Raw genomic sequence first — 14,516 nt, forward strand, 5'->3', positions numbered from 1 at the left:
CTGGAAGAAAATAGATAAAACCACAGTTTCTTATTGAATCTAGCAATAGTGTCTATGGTAGCTAGTAAAATAAAAATGATTTCCTTGTGTGTTTAGGGAAATCTGGAATTGAGGGTTTAGTATAGATTCCATTGCAGATTTTACAAGATTCAGTTGAATGAGGGAGTTAAAAAAAATGTTGTTATTCAGTACATCTAGACTTTTGGACAGGTTCACCAAATACACAGTATGCTTCTTTAACCAAAGTCTTTAAAGGATAATGGGAAGCATGTGGAATGAAAAGGGCGATTTGAGAAAGCATTTATTATGATCTTAGCATTGTTTTATTAGCAGCTTTGATGAGGGAAAGTTGAGGGAGAGACTATTTGCCAATTCTCCAACTCTTAACATCTATTCCTAAGCTTTAACATGTTGAAGCCATATCAGACTTTTATTTTTCCAAACACTGACACTTCCCACACTGGGGGACTGTAAGTATGCTGTGATCTGAGGGAATATTTAGCATAAGCTTTGTCCCAAATTAAAAGTGAATGTGATTCAGGGAGGCCCATGATTTTGGGTGTTTTGTATGATGCTAGCCAAAGTAGATTAAGGATCATGTATGAATTTGCAGCTGGGTCCACTAAGGAAGAAGGGCTTTCAGAAGAAGGTAATAGCATGCATTATTTATTAGAAAGAATAGTAACATGTAGGGTCTGGCTTTGCCATGGTTTCTGAAAATGTAGGTAAGCTAAGAACATATAAGAAGAACTAATCTGCACTATTATTTGATGAACTGAAGTACTTAGGTGAGCAATGAAACCCAGAAAAAGTATTTAGGCAACAAATGAAGCCAGGATCAGTATATACACAAAACGCACATCACGGCAAAATTGCAGCAAAATTGCGGCAAAAACACACTACATACTTTCCTGAAGCTTCGCCATTTAAGTCTATTGAACCAAAAATGCACCGTTTTGCTTTTAAAGAAGTCCCTGACCCTTTCCAAAAATGTAGTGGCTGAAAAAAGCATAGATTTGAATGTGTCCCATAGGAAACCATGTGAAATGGACTGTCGTGTGTTTCTGCAAAAAGCACTAAAAAATATATGGATGTGAACTGAGCCTTAGACAGGGAGGGCATCAGAGTCTTATGCCCTGTACACACGATCAGACATTGATCGGACATTCCGACAACAAAATCCATGGAATTTCCGATCGCCAAGAACGCGGTGACGTACACCACGTACAACGAAACTAGAAAAGGGCAGTTCTGAACCAAGTGCGGCACCCTTTGGGCTCCTTTTGCTAATCTCATGTTAGTAAAAGTTTGGTGAGAGACGATTCGTGCTTTTTCAGACTCGTGGTTTTCAGATCGTTTTCTGCTGTTCAGTTTGTGCTTGTGGGTTTGTATCTGCTCTTCAGTGCGTGCAGTCAGTTCGTATTGGATTATTCAGTGCGTTCTTGTCTGCTTGTTGCTGTTTTTCAGGTCGCTCTTCACAGGCATTGATGTTCTTCAGTGCATTCTGTTACTTCGTTCTGAGCAGCTGACCGTTTTCTAGCCATGTTGCGTATACATACTCCTTGTAGAGTTCGTGCTGTGTGGGGGCTTGGTGTTGGGGTCCTTACCTTGACACAAGTCCAGTCCATGAACAGAGTGGGGAGGAGTTCATGGACCAAGAATTGGTTGCTCCAGAGTGACCAGTTCTGTCACATGCCTTTGCTCCGTGAGATCCGTGAGAATAATCCTGACGATTTCAGGAACTTTCTCCGGATGACGGACCCCGTATTTCACCGTTTGTTGGCTTTGCTGACCCCTTATATTAGCAGGCAGGATACCTGCATGAGGCAAGCCATCACTCCGGAGCAGAGGCTCGTCGCCACCCTGCGGTACTTGGCGATGGGGAGAAGTCTGCAGGACTTGAAGCTCTCGACAGGCATCTCCCCCCAGGCTCTGGGGATCATTATCCCAGAGACCTGTTCTGCCATCATCCAGGTCCTGCAGAAGGATTATATTAAGGTAAGATTTTATCCTTTAATATCACATTTTATTGTATTTAATGTTTGATAATATATTGTATTTCTTTCCTCATTCCCTAATTACCATGATTGGAATATGCTGTGAATGTCCCCTTTGTCCTCATGCATGCTGGATTTTTATGTACTTATTTTTTTGTCCTTCATGCATATTTGCCTTCACTTACCTCCCCAGCATGCTCTCCTGGCCCTATATTCACCTCATGTAGCCACTTAACAGTGTATTTTGTCAGCTCCATAGTAGTGCTTTACCCTATAAACCCCCTAAAATTTTTAAAAATGTGATTTGTGCTTTAAATTCAGGCAGAGTGCTAGAGGCTTTTTTTTGGTCCCCAAATCATTTGGAACCCTCCCTCCCCCCAACTGCTAAGTCAGCTGATACCAATTCTCTATCTATCCTCAATCATCTATCTGCTGCACACTATACCATCTCTTTTGTTGTCAGATGTATGGATGAATTCCCCAAAGCATGTAGTGCAAAGGCCTGCCTGTATACTTTCAAATGGTACTGTTTAAAGTTTTTGTATACTATTATTATCTTGATAGGTAATAGCAGAATGTCCAAATGTGCAAAAATGTGTACAATGTGTATTTATATCTTTGTATTATGACACTTCTTACCTCTACAGTGGGCGGTCAATACTGTATGTGAGGAGGGGCTGGCCAAAGTAATACACATTATTTAGGCATTCATCTCTCAATGAAGTGGAGAGGGTTACCTGTCCAAAAGATCTCCCCCCTAAAATGTTAGAAATGGCCCATGAGAGGGGGGGGGATATGATAGGTGGACCTTATACCTTGATCTTTCAAAACTCCCTAAAATAAATGTTATACTGATGATCTGCTTTCCCTGTTTAGGTGCAAAATGATTATTAAATGATTCATTTTTTTTTCTTGTTTGACTCCACAGTTTCTTTCCAACCCACAGGAATGACAGACTGTGACCTCCCACTTTGCCCAGCGGTGGGACTTTCCTAACTACGGAGGGGCAATTGATGGGAAACACGTCCACATCATCCCACCACCCAACTCGTGGTCATACTTTTACAACTATAAAGGGTTCAATAGTATTGTGATGTTGGCGGTGGTGTTGGCTACTTATGAGTTCCTGTATGTGGACGTAGGGAAGAATGGTCGGATGTCCGATGGTGGAGTCATCACCCAGATGGAGTTCTACAGGCGTCTCCAGAATGGCAGCTTGGACTTGCCACGTTCAGAAGACAATGTGGAAGGACTCCCATTTGTCTTCATTGCTGATGAAGCGTTTGCGCTGGGGGACCATCTTATGCGGCCATTCCCTATGAGGACCCTCGGACCCTCACCCCGGACCAGAGGGTTTTTAATTACCGGCTGGCCAGAGCCAGAAGAGTGGTGAACACATTTGGAATCATGGCCAGCCAGTTCCGCCTATTTCTTGCACCCATACACACGACGGAGTACAAACTGAATCATATCATCCTGGCGTGCTGTGTTCTCCACAATGTTTTAAGGCAAAATTCTGCCAACTATGCTGCCTCAGTTGGGCCTGAGGCCAGAATTCATAATGAACCAACCCTGACGGCGCTTGAAAGTGGCCTTCCTGGCTTGCCCCCCCTGAGTGCCCGTGAGGTCCGTCTTAGATACCTTGATTACTTTGCGGGTAGGGGGGCCATCAATATGCCAGACAATGTCTGAAACATTTTTAAAATAAAAAATCATTTTAACTACTAAAATCTTTGGTGACATTTACTGCTTGTGTTTCTTTTAACTGACCCCGACAGAAATGTGGCGAGTCCTGAAAATGGCGTGATTGTGTAACATTACAAAGGGGCTAGCTCAAATGTATAGAGAGGTGAGTGAAAAAAAATATATTTAAAAAGTATAATAAGCATGAGGGCTAGTATCATACTAGCACATGAGAAATAATGTAAATACTGAAACAAAAGAAAATAAAGTTCTCAGTGCAAAAGGGCTAGTATCATACTAGCACATATGTGGTAACTCAGCAAATACTTATTAGAAGAAAAATCTCAGTGCAAAAGGGCTAGTATCATACTAGCACATATGTGGTAACTCAGCAAATACTTATTGGTGACTCCAAATAAATAAATAAATGGTGAACAATCCCACCACCTAGTAGTACAAAGTGCTCAAATAATGAGTCATCAGTTCCAAAAAGGCAAAATGAAAAAATTATACAAAATATAACAGTGTAATGAAATGTAATAAAGTGCGGTCTCATGGGCACTAAATCCGAATAGACTGAGGAAACAAAATTGCCTAAAACGTATAAAAAGCTATAAAATGAGTGACAAATACAGTGTGGGTACAAAAAAAAAAAAAAAATATATATATATATATATATTTTTTTTTTATTGAACCAAATAAAAATATATAAATCAAAAAAAAGTCCATGTGCATGAGGGCTAGTAACATACTAGCACATAAAAAATATTGTAAATACTGAAACGAAAAAAAAAAAAAAAAAAGGAATCTCAGTGCAAAAGGGCTAGTATCATACTAGCACATATGTGGTAACTCAGCAAATTCTTATTAGTGACTCCAAGTAAATAAATAAATGGTGAACAGTCCCACCACCTTGTAGTACAAAGTGCTCAAACAATGAATCATCAGTTCCAAAAAGGCAAGTCCACAAGCCACAGGAAAGGGAAAAAAAATCTTCAGTCGGGACACCTCTGTGCTCGCAAGCAGCTCACCTTACTGCTGCAAGACAACAACTTGTAATCCAATAACAAATCACCAGCAGGCAAGGGTCCCATCCAGTAGTTCAGGCGATTCGGGTGGTGGGTATGCAGGATGGTATATAAAAAACATAAGCAGACAGTATATAGTATAACTCCGTGGCGGCCAGAGTGGAAAAAGGGGACAGGACACAGAAGGGGATGCACTTACTTTTGTAAAATGAGTGTGGGCGTCAATCCAACGAACGCCGAGTTCATATACCTCAAAAGGGTGTCTTCAAACCGTCCCCATTTCCTCAATGCTCTTCACAATGGGATGAATATATGTGGAGTGTTGGAAGAGAGTGCACATAGCATGATCCCATATATAAATCAGTTTATTAGGTTAAAAACAACATAGTACACTTACATTTAGCAGAAGGCTATAGTAAAAAATATCCACAAGCACCAAGCTCATATCCTATGGTCTGTCTGTGACAGTTCCCGTGCTCCAATACTGATGCATATCGTCACGTCATGTGACTTCATCAGAGGAAGTGTTTGATATTGTTTGATATTACATTCAGATGGGGTGAAGTCACCCCTGGAAAAGCCAAATTTTGAAGATGCACACAAATTGCCGAATGTCAACATGTGCTACCTGCCATCACGGGGGATCAAGGAACGTGTTTTGGGGGTGCAACCCCTTCCTCCCAGCTACTTAATTATTGAGGAAGGGGTTGCACCCCCAAAACGCATACATTGATCTCCCGTGATGGCAGATAGCACATGTTGACACACTGTGTGCATCTTCAAAATTTGGCTTTTCTCAAATCTGTCAAAAAAGAAGAGAAATTTTGAGATAACAAAAAGCACCAAAGAGGGAAGGGATTTGGAGGTGTTTCAAACTCACCCTAAAACATCAATGATGTTCTTCATTTTTTTTTTGAACATTATTGATGTTTTTCTAGATGTTTTCCAAGTCCCTATTACACCCCATGATCTCCCCGATCAGGATCTGTGCACTTTCACTGGTGAAATGCCCTGGATCCACAACATCACGATCACCTAAAAAGATAGAAACAAAAACACACCATGTATTATAAATATGCCGGCATCCATCTCTTACCTGAGTCTGTGGTCGCAGACACTCACCTGTTGTGGTGACAATTTCCACCATGTCTCCTTCCTCCTCCTGTGTTCTCCTCTGTGGTCTCCTCAGATGAAGTGTGTCCTCTGAGTTTTTTCTCCCCATGTAAAAAAAAAAAAATAGGTATACTTAGCACCAGTGATGGGAGTAAGTCACACATGTGCAAGTCATAAGCAAGTCTCAAGTCTTAACCTTCAAGTCATAAGCAAGTCCCAAGTTACTGTGGCGAAAAGCAAGCAAGTCAAGTCGAGTCCCTGCCAGAAGTCAAGCAAGTCAAGTCAAGTCATTTATTTTGGTCAAGTCACAAATTAAGTCAAAATACTGATCTACCCCGAAGCCGGGACTCGGGGGGAGCTTTCTATTGTGGGGGGGGGTGCGGCGTTTTTTGCCTAGGCCAAGACACAGAACTGGTGGTGCCAAGTCATTGCAAGTCATTGCAAGTCAAATAGCCCAAGTCAAAGTCAAGTCGCAAGTCATTAGTGACAAGTCAAAGTCAAGTCGAGTCATTTATTTAATTTTTTAAAGCAAGTCACAAGTCCTCAAACAGGTGACTCGAGTCTGACTCGAGTCAAGTCATGTGACTCGAGTCCCCCACCTCTGCTTAGCACACAGATATTTGATGACATAAATAGGAATATGAAACATTGCTTGGAAGTGGGGTACAATTGTCTGTTTTGGCAGAGTTCCAAGATGAAGAAAAATTTTTGTCCTTTGTCAAGCTTGAATACTTACCTGTTTTGTACAAGCTTCACAGATGGAGACACCCCTATAGTATACACTGGAGCACCTGTGTGGCCCCCTAATAAAAAGGGTGCTCTTGTGTCCCACACTAGTGCTCCAGCGTCCACATGTGAAAACTGCTGCTGAGTGTCCTCTCTTTACACAGAATCTAGTTTGCATTAAATTCTAGTTACAAACCCATCTACACAACAAAATTATTTTAGGAGAAGTAGGCCATAAAAAATGTATTCAAATGCATATGGCCAAAACAATGGTGTTTTCTAGGCCGAATGAACAATGTGCCCATGAACATGAAAGTTGCCATTTTAAACTGTACAACAGTAAAGAAAAGCACATGAGCAGCACGAACTTAATAAAAATAAAGAATAGGAACACAGGACAACTACTTACTTTTTTGCAGCACTCTCCTGATCCTTCTGTACTGCTCATGCTCCCTTAATTTCAGGTCCGACCACCTCTTCCTGTGCTGATCCTTGGATCATCATACCCCTAAATTCCGGTGCAGACTCTTGACCACTTTCGCCATGATCTTGGCCTTTCGGACATTGGGGTTGGGGTAAGGGCCATACTTCCCGTCATAGTCGGCCTTCTTCAGGATGTCGACCATCTCCACCATCCCCACAAAGGACATATTTTTTGCCTTAAATCGTCTCCTTCTAGATCGGAACATTTCAGGCTCCGGGCTTTCCTCCTCCTCGTTGGTGTAATTATCAGACACCTGCTGTGTCTCTGTCATGTGCTCTTCCCCACTGCGACGAACGAGAAGGGGCGGGGAATAGACTAGAAAGAACGTCAGGGGCGGGTGGAGTTTCACGCATGCGCAGTGTCTATAAAGCATAACACGCGTGCGTAGTATGTACGATCTGTGAGAGGAGGAAGGAGTATCGGAGGCGCCGATCGTGATAATGAAGGTAAGATTTAAAATTGGGCCTATACTGCTTCTAGATTGAGGCCTGTATTTGGACAAGTTTAGAAGACTTTAGGGTTTGTCTTGTGTTGTGTCTTGCAGTTAAAATGGATATCTTGAAGGATCATGACTTTATGCCAATCTTCATAGATATGTTCAGGGAGCTGCCCTGTCTGTGGCAAATAAACCACCCTGATTATAAGAACCAAACAAAGAGGAAGGCAGCGCTGGATAATTTGCTGCAATTTGTAAAGTCGGCGATCCCCACGGCAGACATCACTTATTTGAAGATCCTAATTGGTGGCCTGAGGAGCACTTATCTAAAGGGAGCCCAAGAAGGTCCAGGATTCCCAGAGATCAGGAGCTGTAGATTACATTTATGTCCCCAGGCTGTGGTACTATGACAGGCTGCATTTTCTGTCAGACCAGAGTGAACCCAGGTCATCACTCTCCACTCTTCCTTCCACGCTTCCTTCCCCCCCAGCTGAGGCTTCTGACGCCCAACCTGGGCCTTCCAGGCAGCAACATGTGGAGGAGCCCAGCTTGAGCCAGGTATAGCATTCTTCGAAATATTGCTGGTTGTCCAATCAATGATATTAAATATATGTTAGTTTGGAGTACTAATTTATGATTGTGATTGATGAAGCAAAAACTAATAAAGGTGGCTGGGCCAAGCAGGCTGCCCAATACCCAGGTCCCTCCCCTCTGCCTTCAAAAAAAAAGTGGCAGGAAGAGGAGTAACCTGGAGGAGTCTGCCATAGGCCTATTTTGGAAGGCTACTGAGGCCCTCAGAACACCCCACAGTGTGGGGGAGGACTTTGCTGCCATAACTGCATGCAAAATGATGCAGATGGAAGAGGGCCAATGATTCCTATGTGAGTTTTTAATTTTGGAAGCTCTAAATAAGGGTTTGAGGGGCCAAATCACATGTGCAAACCACATTTGTCAGCTCACCCATAGTCCTCCTCCTCCTCCTCCTCCAAGTCATACTCCTCCTCCTGCCACAACTCCACCACCAGAGCTGCAGCGTGGAAGGAAGCGTGGAAGGAAGTCCAGAGAGTGATGACCTGGGTTCAGTCTGGTCTGGCAAAATATGCAGCCGCTTGTAGTACCACAGCCTGGGGACATACATGTCATCTGCTGCTTTCAGGATCTCTTGGACTTCTGGACCAGACTGCACTCCCTTACATATGGACTCCTCAGGCCACCAATTTTGCTGTAAAATAATTGATGTGTGCCCTGGGGGTCAAAGGCTTCGCCAATTTATGATGTTTATCCAGCGTTGCCTCCCTTTTTGTTTGGTTCTGAGCCCTTAATAAAGGAATTTTTGTTTCAATTATACTCCTCTATGTGTGTTTTCCTTCAAAAAGGACAGTTTGTTTGTGAGGAGGCAGGTACATTTCAAAAATACATTGTGAAATTAACAAGGGACACCAACACCAAGCAATCTCCTTGAAATTAAATAATACAAGATAATAATGGTGTTGTGGTAACTTGACACACAAAACACACACAAAAATATTGTGGAGTAAAAAAAAATAAAAACAAAAAAAGATCAGCCTTGAAAAAAAGACAAACCAAAAAAATAATAATATATATATTTTTTGTCTGATATGACAAATCAAAATATATTGAGGGAATTACGATAAATAATAAAGAAAGAAGTTTGTGAGAAGTCTGTGTGAATATGAGCAGCAAAACTACTTCACTCTTCTAGCATTATAAAGAAGAAGAGAGTGCTCTGTATTAAACTATTTTAAACATTGCAGCCTGACGAAAGTGCTCTATCCATTCCGAAAAATCCGATGGAAAATGTCCGATGGAGCCCACACACGGTCGGAATTTCCGACAACAAGCTCCGATCGCACATTTTCCATTGGAAAGTCCGACCGTGTGTACAGGGCATTAGGCTCGGTTCACATTTTTGCAAATTGGATGCAGGTTTTCCCGCATCCAATTTGCATGACAGGAGAGTGTGACCGACTCTCAATGGAGCCGGTTCACAGATCTCCGGGGCAGCAGTGGATCGCACAGCAGAAGAGTACTGTCTGTGGCTCAGTTTTAGATCCGAATTCATTAAAAAATTCAGACCTAATTCGGACCTGAAATGGTGAACCGGGACACACCGGACCCCCTTCTGGGCCCGCACTGCACATAGTGTGAACCTAGCCTGAAGAAGAGGGAGAATCATCAGTACTGAAGTAAGTTAAACTCCACAGTATCTCTATAATATCAATCCTATAAGAACAATATATGCTTATTCATAAAGTGAAAGACCAGACCTGTACTTAAAAACCAATGAGTGCAAGTTGAAATCATCTAAAGCCTGCAACAAAAGGTGATAAGAAATCCAGGTCTGTGGATTTCAGGAAGTTATACTTTGTAAACTTTGCCTATTGAAATGTGTCTCCCACAAGAGGCTTTTGTAAATCATCAAGGGCATAAACTGAAGTCTAGTTAAGGCACAAACCATCTGGCTGTTAGGAGTGGATAGCAAATTTCCTCCCAGTGCATGTTTTCTTCTATTAGCCGGGGCCAAGACCAGTACTATATAATAGTATACCTGCATTAAGTATCCATTTAGCTTTCCCAAAATGGTCATAAATCTGAGTGGGGAACATTATTACTGTCATGGTGTGTGAAAAACCTATTCATTTTATAACATGTAAAGGGACAAGTATTTTCTAATAAGTCTTTGCATTCACCTATTCAAATTAGGACGGTTTCAGCATTTTGATGGGCTGTCAGATGATCCTGTGTGTACCTATTATTTGATTGAACCAGCTACACATGATAAGGCTATTGGAACAGAAGAAGAGTTGAATGCAAAAACAATTATGATCTATAGTGGAATGACAAATGTCTATACAAACAATTTACATGTAAATTGTAAGAGTAATTGTAAGAGTAACCAGAGAATGTTTTCTCATCCAACCACCTGTCAGAGTAGAGAATTAATACTTAGGTATGATAAGTATTCCAATTAGTTTGCTTGGTAGAGGGGGTAGCTTCTGAGATTGTCTACTTTGTCGGGGTCAGAGGGGGAATATTTGCAGCAATTCACATCTTAAAAATTGTGATGCTTCATTTGAAATAAGGTCAATTCCTCTCCATCCTGGAAGGTGGAAAATTATTGAAGAAAAGCCTAAAAGGAAAGGCCCACCTTTATTTGATAGTGACAGTAGAGTTTAGTGATCCTCTCCCATGACTAGTATAAGGAAAAATTTAGTGACAAATCACACTAAGTGTGTGTCTATAGAAAGGTACATTCTGTATCAAGCTGCTGTAGTCATACAGTATATGTCAGAGCTACTCACATTATACGGCCCATGATGTTAGCTGTATTTTAAAGCTGTAGGGCTTCACAGCTTTTAAATATAGTTCAGCTATGCCTGACGTTCAGCTTTCCAAACCCAGGAAATATAATAATTATCTTTTGCAGTGGGACTCTGTCTGTCCTGCAAGGGTTAATTGCTTGTTTTGGTTGAGAGGTGACATAGAAAAGAAAATCTATTTACCTGCTCCTCTGCACTGCTAGACTGATTCCTACAACCTCTTTTTCCAATGATCCAGTGGTCTAAGGTCCTTATGGCATCAAGCCAATGCAGAGTCTATAGCTCTGCACTGGACATGATGATGCTGAGAAACAGTCTAACCATGGAGCGCCATCAGCCAGGGCATCATGTCAGTTAAAATGCTTTTACTTTCCCCTAGGCTAAATGAGCAGTTAAGCCTTGTAGTGTGGGTGCAACACAGCTGTTAGCTTGCTATTCAGACTATTCTGTGTTCCTAAGCTTGGTTCCTTTGCTTGGTATAGCCCTTATAAACCTTTTCTCTGGCTTGTCCAGACCCCAGTTATATATCCAGAACAAAATATATCTGTCTTTCTATGCTGGAGCTCTAATTTATTTTTTTCTGTGTTAATTTTTCTGCCTGTTGCTATCAATAACTTGAAAAAGAAGGATATTCACTGGAAACATCAAGCAGTCTATATCAATATGTACAAGCTTACATTTACCATTTGTAACATGGAGATCCCACACCATTTCTTGTCACATCTCCACTGTGGATGAATTTCCCATCCTATTTGCTGCTCATGAGTGTGAACTGTATATGCATTTATATATTCTGGTAAAATATAAGGGTATTCATGATTATGCTTCTAGACATAAAAAAACTAAGGATCTGCCCTCACATTTCCTTATAGAAAAAACACAATCATATTTATAAGCTATTTTTTATGCTTAATCATATCTCCAATTATTTTTAAATCATTCATCACTTTATGTTATCATAATCGTGTTAATGCTGTTCAACCCTTGCACAAACTTTATTTTCTTGTTTAGGGTTTCCTAAACATACCTAAATAAATCTTAAATACATCTACTAAATCTATACTTATCATGAATGTAGCCATTGGTAAGGTTGACCTGTCATAGCATATCCTTATAGACAGTGGCGGCTGGTGTTTTATTTTGGTGAGGGGGAGAAACAACCACCCCCCATTGGTTGGTCAGTAGCACCCCCCGACACTTACCCCACCTGGGTTGTGGGCGGGCGGGGGACGGGTTGTGGGCTCTTATGGGCAGCTATTGTATTGATGAATTTGCATCGCATTTGGACCAAACTTGCACAGGACCCTTTTTTTGGTCCGCACCAGAGTCGGATCGCATGGGTGTTTACACCCATGCGATATGATTCCTGTCCGAATTGACAGTTCACACTGCGATATGCAGACTGATTTGGGGGTGTTATTAACTTTCTATTGACACTCCCAGCAGTTCGCATAGTGCAGTGTGAACTGCCTATGTCAGGATTCAGGTGTGATGCGGGAACCAGCAGTGGATTCTCAGGGTTCCCATATCGTACTAGTGTGAATCAAGCCTGATTCTTAACCGGGACTCTTGTAAGTCTACCCTTTTGTTTTGATAAGTTGCATTACAAATTGTATATGGGAAGAAACAACAAAAAAGTGTAGCGCTAAACAATATCATAAACGACAATGGATTAGTCGATATGCAGTGAAGGGGATCACCTATGAATAAAACTTTATAAATAGGTAGTCCTGATATGGACGTTATGACTAAACATTGAAAGTGGTTAGTCCTTATGTAAACATATTATGGACAAGTAATTCCGGCATCCCAAAATGCAGACCAGCTCACTCCCACCGAGAGATGAAAAGGCTTACCAGATGAGATGGACCCAAAGGGGCATACGCCAAATTGGGTCAGATAAGGCTTGGGTGGTGAGTGGCTGTGGATGGCTGTGATCCCACGGATTGTTGTATTACTCCAAGTGACACCCGGGTCCTGGAAGGTGTGGGAAGTCACATGGATATAGATGGTCCTGTAGGTCCCGGAAGGGATGGGGTATTCCGTAGATGGGTCCCTCAAAGCAACATTCCATGGATCAGGTGATGATGTTGTATAAGTAGGAAAGAAAGAAAGGGCCACATAGTGTAAATCCGAAAACAAGACTTTTTATTTAAAATGAAAGGATATACACTCACGTATAAATCCAAGGTTTAAAACAGCGCTGTAAAAAAGTGGCGACAGTGGGGTCCTATCCGACGCGTTTCGTCCTCATAGACGTCTATGAGGACGAAACGCGTCGGGTAGGACCCCACTGTCGCCACTTTTTTACAGCGCTGTTTTAAACCTTGGATTTATACGTGAGTGTATATCCTTTCATTTTAAATAAAAAGTCTCGTTTTCGGATTTACACTATGTGGCCCTTTCTTTCTTTCCTACTTATACAACATCATCACCTGATCCATGGAATGTTGCTTTGAGGGACCCATCTACGGAATACCCCATCCCTTCTGGGACCTACAGGACCATCTATATCCGTGTGACTTCCCACACCTTCCAGGACCCGGGTGTCACTTGGAGTAATACAACAATCCGTGGGATCACAGCCATCCACAGCCACTCACCACCCAAGCCTTATCTGACCCAATTTGGCGTATGCCCCTTTGGGTCCATCTTATCTGGTAAGCCTTTTCATCTCTCGGTGGGAGTGAGCTGGTCTGCATTTTGGGATGCCGGAATTACTTGTCCATAATATGTTTACATAAGGACTAACCACTTTCAATGTTTAGTCATAACGTCCATATCAGGACTACCTATTTATAAAGTTTTATTCATAGGTGATCCCCTTCACTGCATATCGACTAATCCATTGTCGTTTATGATATTGTTTAGCGCTACACTTTTTTGTTGTTTCTTCCCATATATACTTTGTTTGTTGTGTTAGCTGCTTTTTGTTTTCTTTTTTGGGCAGCGCAGAATTATTTTGTATATATGCATTACAAATTGTCTCTGGAATCTCAGGGGAAAATATATTTTTAGTAGAATAAATATAAATAATTAAATATGAACCTAAAGGTATACCTTGGTTCCAAAGTAATATATGTGATAAAGAAATCCCAAAACAAGCTAGGGAGAAAATAGTGGGCTGTAGGAAGTGAAGTACTGTATAAAACAGTTGGCTCCTAAATCCCCCTCATCATAGACAGCAGCTGTTCCCTTATAGCCAGTAGCAATGATAAAAGCCTTTCCATTTGGCCAGATGCACTGTTACTAGATGTAATCCTGAGTCATTGGTTGATGGTTTATTAATATGCAGCTCAGGTACACGCTAACATATTTGTAAATATCACAGGATGGCAAGTAAAAATCTGTCTTAATGCTTTAGGAACCCTCAGAACACCTTGAAGATCACTCAAACAAAAAGATTTATGTTTATTCTTGTGAGCATCCTTTTCTGCATTACACAGCTCTTATCCTTATTATGACAACTGTGTGTTTTGTAGTTATTGTTCTTTACCTGCCTGCTACCTGACTTTACCTTGCCTTATCAATCTATTATATAAATTAATTATACTGTATACCCACCAGTATGCTGCCATCCCTAAAATGTATTTGCTGACTGCTGTGTTACCTGATGATTTTCTTATGGGAGAAAAAGTGAAATGCACAACTTCTTGCAGGAGTTTCTTCAAGTACTTGGCACTCATAGTTTTATTAATTTTACATATT

This window comes from Aquarana catesbeiana, linkage group LG01 (genome assembly GCF_042186555.1).
Source record: "Aquarana catesbeiana isolate 2022-GZ linkage group LG01, ASM4218655v1, whole genome shotgun sequence".
Lineage (NCBI taxonomy): Eukaryota > Metazoa > Chordata > Amphibia > Anura > Ranidae > Aquarana > Aquarana catesbeiana.